At 42.5% G+C, this 10,366-nt stretch overlaps 1 pseudogene; it reads right to left on the reverse strand.

Moving 5' to 3' along the window:
- Positions 1-9,851, reverse strand: part of LOC147905528 (chaperone protein ClpB2, chloroplastic-like) — a 57,919-nt pseudogene extending 48,068 nt beyond the window's left edge.
- Between the last annotated feature and the right edge of the window lie 515 nt (positions 9,852-10,366).

Raw genomic sequence — 10,366 nt, forward strand, 5'->3', positions numbered from 1 at the left:
CTATCATGAAAACAGACTGTCAAACACAGAGACTCATAACTTTTTGCAGCAGTATTTGATTCAAGATCTGATTATATAGGAACATGCCCTTGAAGAGACTTCGTGCTGATATAAATTTCATTACAATCGGACTATTGAGCAGAAAGTTATGAGCAAAACACTAACAGGGGGTCAAACTATCATGAAAACTACCCTCCACCTAGGCTAATTTTGCCTGAGCAGGATGCTCCCTCAAGACTCCACCTTCATCAACGATCCACCCCTCATAGATTTTGCCTAGAAGAGGGGAAGAAGTTTGCATAGTGGCTCAGGAAACAAATGGACCATGGGTGCACAGTGAGTAGCCGAATAGAAAGAACTTTTAAGGCTTTGAAAGAAAGAAAAGGGAAGAGACACTCAAGAGAGAGAGAACCTGAAGTGACCTTCATTACAAATAGAGTGAGAATCCACCTCAACACTACAAACACAAGGGAGAAGAAGAGGTTTCATACATACAAGAGGGAGCGGGAGCTCCAAGACTACTCATAGAGAGAGAATAAACTAGAGAGAGAAGGACTTAAGAGTCTACATAAGAGAATATCTACAAGAGGAAGAGAAGGCTCATGGAGGGCTCATGGAAGAGGCTTTGGGAGACTAGAACTACAGCAACATAAGGCCCAATGGTGGAAGAGATTCTACTGAACAAGGGAGAGGAGGGCTCCTTTTATAGAGATTTTGTTACCCTCCTTCACCCATTTACAATTGCTGCCTGTAGATTCCTTTCCCCATCAATCACATAAGCACGTATGTGGTGCACCATCCATGTGCTTTTTGGCTACTCTTGCCATGTGTCCCATCAAAAGATGCTCAAGACTCTTAAAATATTGAGAAAGTCAAGAGTCTCCTCACATGGAGCCCATAGGGACCCTCTCTTTTCCACATGTCCACATCCTCCTTATTCCACATAGGAGTTCTAGAAGGATTCCTCTTGACTTCACACTCCTCCACATGCCTTCCACACGCTTGACATGTGGCCTCTTTTATATTATTGGAACACATGGACATGAGCCCACCTCTTTATATGACTCACTCTTCCTATTTTCTAAAAAACTCATAATATCCCATACACAAATAACTCTCACCCCATACCAAGGTATTTATAATTCATACCTATGGTATTTACAATGAGCCATTCCACTCATCCTCTCAATCCCATACAATATCATAGAAAATAGAGATAAGTGAGAGTTGCTAGGCTATCACTTGATACTCAAACTCTTATCAAACATAGAGAAAAACAATATCAATGCCAAGTTAAAAATATCAATTTTTGGCGTCACAACATCAATCTACTCTGACCTACCTGATGTTCCAAAAGAAGCCCTCACATCTCCCTCCAAACAACAAGAGGCCTTTGGATCCATCCTCATTGACAAAGAGGAAGGGATTGAGCATGACGACTCCATAGTGGTAAGAAACTATGAGCTTTGAATTTCTTCTCTCTTGGTATACTTTTGCTTTAAAAGAATTCTAATGTAATGTTGGACTGTTGCAGGAGGTATTTGAGGTCGACCTACTCTCATCTCGGCAATGCCTTGTTCGCAATAGCTTCGGTCAAGATCACTCACTGGCACATTACATTGGCCAAGCAAAAGGGTACTTTGTGGTTATCCACAAAAAGTTCTCCACTTGGCACTGATGACCTCCTGAAGTGCAAGGCCCTTTCATGAGTGATTGGTCATGCTGACATCAATCGCAATGCTGACAAAGTCATTTTGGTGAGCCGCATGGCTGCCCTCAATGCCTTTGGAACCAATTTTCAAGGTATGGCATTGACGACAGCAGCCATGTCCTTGGCCAGCAACGACAATAGTGTTGGCTCTCTATCGACTAGGTTTAGAGCTAGGAGTGTATTTGGGAATTCAAAGCCCGATTTTCTCAGTGTTTTAGAGAAGAGAGAAAGGCTCTGAAGCCTTATTGTATAGAAATTTTATTTTATATGAATACAAATATACTTTTTATACAGTGCCCCATTTTGTGTTCTTTTACAAAATTTATTTTATACTATCATTGTATTTTGTAACTTTAATTGTTGTTAGCATTAATATTTTCATTCACTATTCTATTCAAAAGCATGCTATCAGTAGATAAATTTTTGCATTATAATGGTCATTTCTGAGCAATCTAGTAAGAATCTCACCATGGCACAAAAGGCGAATGTGTTCGTCATCGTGAGGGGAGCTCACAAATGCCAAAACCCACTATGGTGTGTATGAGGCCTATTTGACCAAGACCTACTATGGCACATATGAGGCCTACTTGACTTGGTCAAACAGGACTCATACGTACCATAGCGGGTTTTGGCATTTTTGAGCTCCTCGCACGATGCCAAACACATTTGCCTTCTGTGCCACGGTGAAAAAACATCATTTGACCACTCAAATTTACACTAAACTTGCATAAACTGATGGAAAGCATCACGTAACATGTATAATAACATGGGAATAGTAATAGAACATAAAAATATTTTTATTCATTGGCCTCAAAGGGCAGAGATTTACAAAATGATTTAGGTTACACCAAATGAACCTAAACAACATCTAGGGCCTAAGGGAGGGATCAGAGTGGATGCGCTTGGTGAGTGCACGGTCCTTGTCCATCACTGTTACTCTTTTCGCATGGATAGCACATAAGTTCATGTCTTTAAAAAGACCTACTGTCATCTACTCCATTGCCTCTTGAATTGCTCCCATAGCACCTGAAGTGAAGCACACATCATCCTTCTAATGATGTGCTATTTCACGTACAACATGCTGGAAGGGTGCAAGAGGAATGAGATTGTCCATAGTGGTCCGGAACTTGTGGATCTCTTGAAGTTCCTTCATGCCTGATTTTTTGCACCTTTTGATCTTTGGGGGACCTTGCACTAGCCTCTGGACATGGCCCCATGGCTGCTTGTTTGCTTTGAACTTCTTTCGCATCTCCTCCCTTGCAACTGCCTCTCCAGACTCCTCTTCCTATGTCTGGTGGGTCCTTTGAGGTGGCTTGTCATGCCTAGGGGTCTTCTTTGTCCTTGTCTCTTTTCCTTTTCATGAGGCTATGAGAGAGCAAAAGCTAAGGCTCTTGCTCAGCTCATACTAGAGGCTCCTCATATGTGATAATATCGAGGCACAAAGGGTTGATGGTGCTCTTCCGTGCGGTCTACTTAGTTGGAGGATTAGGGCCAAGGTTCATTATATATGTGAGGCCACCAAATACTTCCTCTTGTTGTGGCCCCTTTAATCTCTCCATCTCCTCTCTTTGCCTTTCTTGCTACCCTTGTTGATCTAGATGCTCCATGCCAGGACCCCACAAAGGAGGGAGGGGTAGTTGATCATGATTGATTGGACTATTTTGCCCCTCTTGGGAGACCTCTCTACTTCCACGGTTAGTTGTGTGGAAGGACTGAGAGGACCCCTGATTGTGCTTGGATCCTTCATCATGTTGGGATTCCTCATGGTGCTGAGATCCCTGGGATCCCCCATGAGAGTCGGATGGTGGAGACTCATGTTGCTTGGACTCCTGATGATGAGAACTGCCTTCAGATCCCTATTGATCATTTCCCTCTTGGCCACTGGGGCTTGCAGTGTGTTCAAAGGCCATGGAGTTATGAGGAGGAGAGCGGGTAGCATCTAAACGGCGTCCAATGGGTCTAGCAGTTTGTTTAACTTGTGCCATAGAAAGAGCATAGAAATGAGGGATTTTAGGGTTTTGAAGTGCTTTATATAGTCTTTTTTAAAGCACTTTAGGGTTTTTCTTTTAAATTAGGGTTTTTTGAGTGCACCCCCTCCCCCCCAGTCTTTTATCCCAATTCGGTAATACTTAATCTTCACCACCCTCCCTCCCAACCCACTCACCCCTCTGCCCTGCCATGTCGCACATGCAATTCTATAATTTCCAAACAAATTTGTGAATTTTGGAATCTATAATTGACTCAAAATAGTGTTAACCTTATTCATCAAACATTTTACATTTGGGGCTCTCTTAGGACCCAACACTTCCCCTGTCTGACTCTATGTTGCAACCAAAGCACAACCCCTTGGCTCCCTATTGAGGACTTCTAAGTAGCACATCTCCTTGTCTTCTTGACATGTTGAAGCGCTTTTATGAGACCTCTACCTTATCGCGATTGAGAATCCTGGCCTCTAGACATCTATAAAACTAGTTGAACATTTTGTGTACTGCATTGCTTTGCACAATACCACCCCTATGCCTTGTATTCTTGAAGTATGCTGCCTTTGCTCTGTAGTGTGATTTCTCCATTCCTTGAGTATTCCAAATGGACAGAGGGCCCCATTACTCCACAAACCATGGTGCATGTGCGTAAAGAATATGCTGTAAAGAAAAACATTGTATTAGAAACATAAACTGACTCAAGTTTAAAGCACAAAATTTCAATCTAACGAGGATTACCATATAATGTGTAATATTTGACTCCCCCCATGCTTCTACCATCAAAGATATGAATTATCCCAACGCTGTCCTGAATCTCTCATAATAAAGCTCATCTATTTGACCTTGTCTAAGCAACTTTATAAATGCATCAAGCTTTGTCCATAGTTTTGCTCTCAAAGTAGCAATTCATGGATGTGAAGCTTGATTTGTAGTGCACTCACACAAATCTTTTCAGTACTCCCAACCTAGGGTGCTTTGAGCTAATGTATGTTTTTCTTTATCAACATGGTGGTTGGACAAGAACCTCCTTGCCTTTCCTCCACCCATGGACACTTTAGCAGGAAAATATTGTATCTTTCCTAATTGTTTCTTGTCCTGCCTAAGCTTCACATTGCCTCTATGAAGTCCCATTAGTGAGAGTAGTTCTTCAGCTTTTGCAATGCATTGTGCAGATACTTGCTATGGCCTCAAATTCCAAACATAAACTAGATGGAGATAGAGTAACTTATCAAGTATATGTAGTTCAGCATGCAAAGTACACATGTATACCCGCTCTCGGGTGGGCTATTCATCATATGTAACCCTATCACGTGAGTTCAACAAAAGGATATTTTTTATTTCTAAAATTTACAAAAATAAATATACATAAGGGACTATTTAAAATAGTTTTGGAAAAAATTTACAGATTTGTATAGAAAAGGGGTACATTTTATTAATGAAAAATTTATAGATAAGGGATTTTAAATATAGGCCTTGAACACACGTGATATAGTGTTGAGATATCGAGCTCCACTCGTGATATGCCAAGGTGACTGTTGTGCATTTATGTCACCGACCTGTTAGAGCTGGAGATGCGGTTGGTACACCGCCCATGAATAATAGCTGGATGACAGCTATCCTTATCTACTCTAGTTTGTGGCTCAGTTAGTATGCCACCTTAGTTAGTTGAGTTTGGTTTGAGACCCACATATAGGGTTCTTCTATTTCTTTGTACTAGAGTTCTTTTGGCTTTCACAACTAAGAAGAGGAAAACTGTTTTCAGCCTCCACCTTTGTGTGTATTCCCCCATTGTGATTGTGAGAAAGCCTCAAGTGAGACTCCTTCCCTCTCTCCCACAATCTTCACATGGTATCAGAGCCTTGTTCGTGGTAAGGAGCTCAAGAAAGCAAGCCAAGTTCGTGGTGTCCTGGTAAGAGGACCAGTGTTGCTTTCCTATTTCGAGTTTGGGAGCAAATCTCTGCAGGTAGCACAGCCAGAAGTGCAGGAGTGCACTGTTTCAAATTGAGACGCCCTTCACGGTTTCGGGGCCCGTTTTGAAGGCAGAAGTTCTTCGCAGGCACTCAGAAAAAGGCCCTGTTTTTGGCTGTGCGACCACTGCGCGGCTAGTTGGTGGAAAGGTGCCGCAGAAATTGCATCGTATGCCTGTGTGCATAGATATTGGGAGTTACAGATTCATGCCTGTTGCCTGTTGATGCAAAATCGTCACTAGGAAGTGACTGTGTGGTGAAATACCACTTTCGTCAGTTTTGCAGATCTGCCCGTGTGAGGCAAAAAGCTGTGTTTTTTGCAGTGACAAAATATTTTGCAGTGTTCTGTAATGGCATCTGATTCTCTTTCACAGATTGTCACTGAAAAGCTTGACAAGAACAACTTCCAGGCATGGAAGTTTAGAATGACGAATTTCTTGATGGGAAAAGGCTATTGGGAATTCATTACAGGAAATGAAGAAGAATCTGTTCTTCCTAATGTTCCTAGTCAACAGGAAATGCAGGCATTCAAAGGATGGCATGAGAGAGCCGGGAAAGTTATGTACTGGCTGTCTATCAGTATTTCGGACTCCATGATTGTGCATATTCAGGATGCAAATACGCCAAAGGAGGCATGGGATACTTTGGCAAAAATGTATAGCACAAATACGCAAGCCAGGAAAATGCAACTCAAACAGGAGTTGCACAATGTGCAGAGAGAAAATTTGAGCATAAATGACTACCACATGAAAGTGAAGAAAATTGCAGATGCACTTGCTTCCATTGGGTCACCAGTGGATGATGACGATTTGGTTTCTGTGACCTTGAATGGTCTAGGAAAGGATTATGCACACTTCCGGACATCCATTGCCATCCGTGAAAACTTTCCTAATTTTGAGGAGTTGATTGCTCTTCTAATTTCTAAAGAGCAGAGAAATGGAGGTGCATCTTCTTCAGCAGGAACTTCAAAAGAAACTGTCTCTTCTACTCAAATGCTGGCAGAGGTAGAGGCAGAGGTAGAGGAGGCCGATCTGCAGGCCATGGTAGAAATCAGAATATGCAGCAAACGCAAGAAAACCAGTCCTATGCAGGAGGACGTGGGAACTCTAGAGGCAGGGGGAGCCAAAGAGGCCGTGGTGGATGGTAGAGAGGCCAAAATGCAAACAGCAATATTGAATGCTACTATTGTGGCAAAATGGGTCATATGGCTAAGGACTGCTATAAAAAGCAGAATGACATTATGAATGGAAAATTGCAGTAAGGCAATTATGCATCCTCTAGTAGACAGTGTGATGACAGAAATGAGCATTTGTTTATGGTGCAGCATATGACAAATTCTGTAACAAGTGCAGAAGAAAGCAATGATGTGTGGTATGTTGACTCGGGTGCATCAAACCACATGACAGGTCACGCTGAATGGATGCAGGATGCAAGAAAAATGGAAAAACCAGGATTTGTGGAGACTGGTGATGATAGTGCACATCCTATTGTGCAGATTGGCAAAATTCCTTTGTCTATGTAGGATGGGAAAAAGAAATACTTGTCTGATGTATTTCATGTCCTGAACATCACCAAGAACCTGGTTTCTGTTGGTCAGATGGTTGAGCAGGGCTTGCAGGTCAGATTTAATCCTCATGGATGCTTTGTTGAGGATATGAAAAATAATGGTCGCTTGATAGCAAAAGGAAAGAAGAAGGGCAGGATGTTTACGTTGGATGTAGACATGCCTGAATTGAGTGCAGCAATGTTTGCACATGGGACCGGTGTAGTTGCAGATATTGATATCTGGCACAAACGCATTGGTCATGTTAATATACAGCGACTTAAATCAATGCAAGCCCAAAATATTGTTGCAGGATTGCCAAAATTCAAGGTTGCAGAAATGCACAAGATTTGTGAAGCCTGTCAATTTGGGAAACAAACAAGGAAACCTTTTCCTAGGCATGTTCAAGAGAGTAAAAAACCATTGGAATTAATCCACTCTGATGTGTGGACTACAAAAGCTGCATCTATTGGAGGCTGTCACTATTTTGTCACATTTATTGATGACTTCAACAGAAAACTGTGGGTGTATTTTATGAAAAAGAAAAGTGAAGTGTTTGGGCACTTCAAAGCTTTCAAAGCTATGGTTAAAAAAGAAACAGGCCTGCAAATAAAATGCCTAAGGTCAGATGGAGGGGGAGAGTACCTCTCAAATGAGTTTGCAAGGTTCTTGCAGGAGCATGGTATAAAGCAGCAATATTCATGCAGTCATACCCCACAGCAAAATGGAATTGCAAAAAGAAAAAACAGGCATATTGGAGAGGTGTCTCGGGCTATGCTAAATGAAAAAGATCTACCAGATTATTATTGGGCTGAAGCAGTTGCTACGGCAGTCTATATAATGAACAGGACTCCCACTGCAGCAATACATGGCATGACACCAGAGGAGATGTATACTGGTAGGAAACCAGATATTTCTCATTTGAAGATTTTTGGTTACATTGCTTATGTCCATGTGCCAGATGAGTTGAGGTCCAAGTTGGATCCAAAAGCTGAGAAGTGCGTCTTTATTGGTTATTCTCTGCAGCAGAAAGGGTATAGATGCTATAATCCTTCTACACGTAAGTTCACAGTGAGCAGAGATGTTGTTTTTTATGAGATGAGCAGCTGGTATAAACCAGTAAATGTGATGATTGATGTAGATGCACAAAATGGTAATGCTGCACAGAATGCACAGCAGCAATCACAAAATATCAGTGGACCTGGAGTGTCCTCTACTAGTGGTTCACATACTTCACCATGGACAGGCAGATTGAGATCAGGAGAATCCCCTCAAAGCAATGCAGATAGTGGTACGCAGGTATCACAAAAAGGAAAAGAGAAGGTAGATCAGCCCATGTTTGATGTGAATGCAGGTCACTCTTATGTGGATGGTGAATCCAGTGGCTCAGAATAGAGCATTGATGATGAGTTGGGTATTCCTTCTGTTGTTACACGCTTTAAAATTTTATCTAATCATTATGCCCCCACGATGCACAATTCAAGGTCAAATCTCATGTCCAATTTGAGCTTGATTGAGGATTTAAAAATTTTGCTAAATAGCGAAATGTTGCGTTCACAAGGTTTCACCCAGTTGAGGACAGAATCTAGATTGATCGGATGGTGTGAAGCTACTAATGTGACTCTAAACTCTAGATCATGTAAACTAAGCATGTAATTATGTAAACAGAAACAATCGAGCAAAATATCCAAGTCCCCCCAAAACACCTTCCAAAGGACAGCTTAATTATGTCATGTAAGGTATCAAACTAGTGTTCATTACGTGCAGCTGATTTTGCAATAACAGGAAAAGACACGATTAACGCTCGAGCTCAGGGCAGACAGAATGCTTCGTACCCTTCGCAGTTTTCCCCACGCCAGGCTCCCCTATGAGTACAGGATTGTTCTTTGTTTTCCTTGAAAGGATTTGAATACAACGACGAATTTTGTCATCTCGACCAATCACAGGATCCAGCTTTCCTTGCCTAGCCATTTCTGTCAAATCTTTCCCATACTTCTCCAGAGCCTCGTACTTTCCTTCGGCATCTGCAAGTTGCACATTACTAGAAGTGAGCTCCTCTTCACTTCAAAGCTCTGTTTCGTTGTAATAACGCAACCAAAGTTTTTAATTACATGTGAAGGTGGGACATCCACCCTGATCAGTAACCTTCTGACTTCCACGAATAGCCTTGATTGCCTCTCTCAAAGCTTTTTCCGTAAGATTGACCTCCTTGAATAGCTGTTGGCCGAAGCGCTTATCCTGCGCCAAGGCGAGCGCTAGATGCTCTAGCGATAGAAACGAACGAATCTCCCATTTCCTTCTTATAAGATTTTGCTCGCTCTATCAATGCCTCCAAATCCCGGCCAAGCATGGTACCACTTGTTTCACCGTGCACCTACATCACATGGGACTAATGGCCAACTTGTTGCAGACGTCGAATTCAAGCTCACATCAGAATTGACTAATCTACTTACCTTTGGCTGGCGTTGTATGAACCTCTCTGTTGCTTGCAAAAGAGCTGTATTGTCAAGACCGGCCTTCGCAAAGTTGCGACGAGCTAACCCGTTCCGTTGCTCTAGCAATGCCTTCATCAGGTGCTCGGTCTCCACAATCTGGTGCTTGCTCTCTTTTGCGACCTCGGTAGCCTGGAGGAGTGCTTGCCAAGCCATTTCTGTAAATTGTGACTGCTCTATCTGCAAAGGGTGCAAAGTGCTTTTCTCAGGAAAGCTCAAACCCATCAGAGAAACCTCATTTCTGATAAAACCCAGAATCTTAGGGCCATAGTCCGCATGTTTGCATGCATTCAATCTAGAGAGGGAAGCCAAATTGACTTAGCCGTGAATATATGAGGATGAGGACGTTGCAGATGACGAATTAAGCCTGCAACGTTCTCTTTGCAGCATTCGCTAAAGCATTTGAGTATTTACCGTGCCAGCTTCACTTCTAGGTGACGGTTGATAGCTTCTCGTCTGAATTCTGTTCGGCCTCCAAATCCGTTTTGCCCCTGCTTGTCTAAAACCTGCGAAGTTTTGAAAGGTTCCATTCCCGCAAGCAATAAGCGACGCAGAAGCTACAGCTCTGACTCGACAACTTTTGCCAACCGTACTCCCAGTCGTGCCTACTGCAACAGCCGGCCCCTTAGAGGTTTTGGGAGGACAAGCAACACCCACAGTCCAAAATCTCA

The sequence above is a fragment of the Dipteris shenzhenensis genome, chromosome 1 (assembly GCF_047967505.1).
Source record: "Dipteris shenzhenensis isolate YYH24624 ecotype China chromosome 1, Dip_SZ_1.0, whole genome shotgun sequence".
Lineage (NCBI taxonomy): Eukaryota > Viridiplantae > Streptophyta > Polypodiopsida > Gleicheniales > Dipteridaceae > Dipteris > Dipteris shenzhenensis.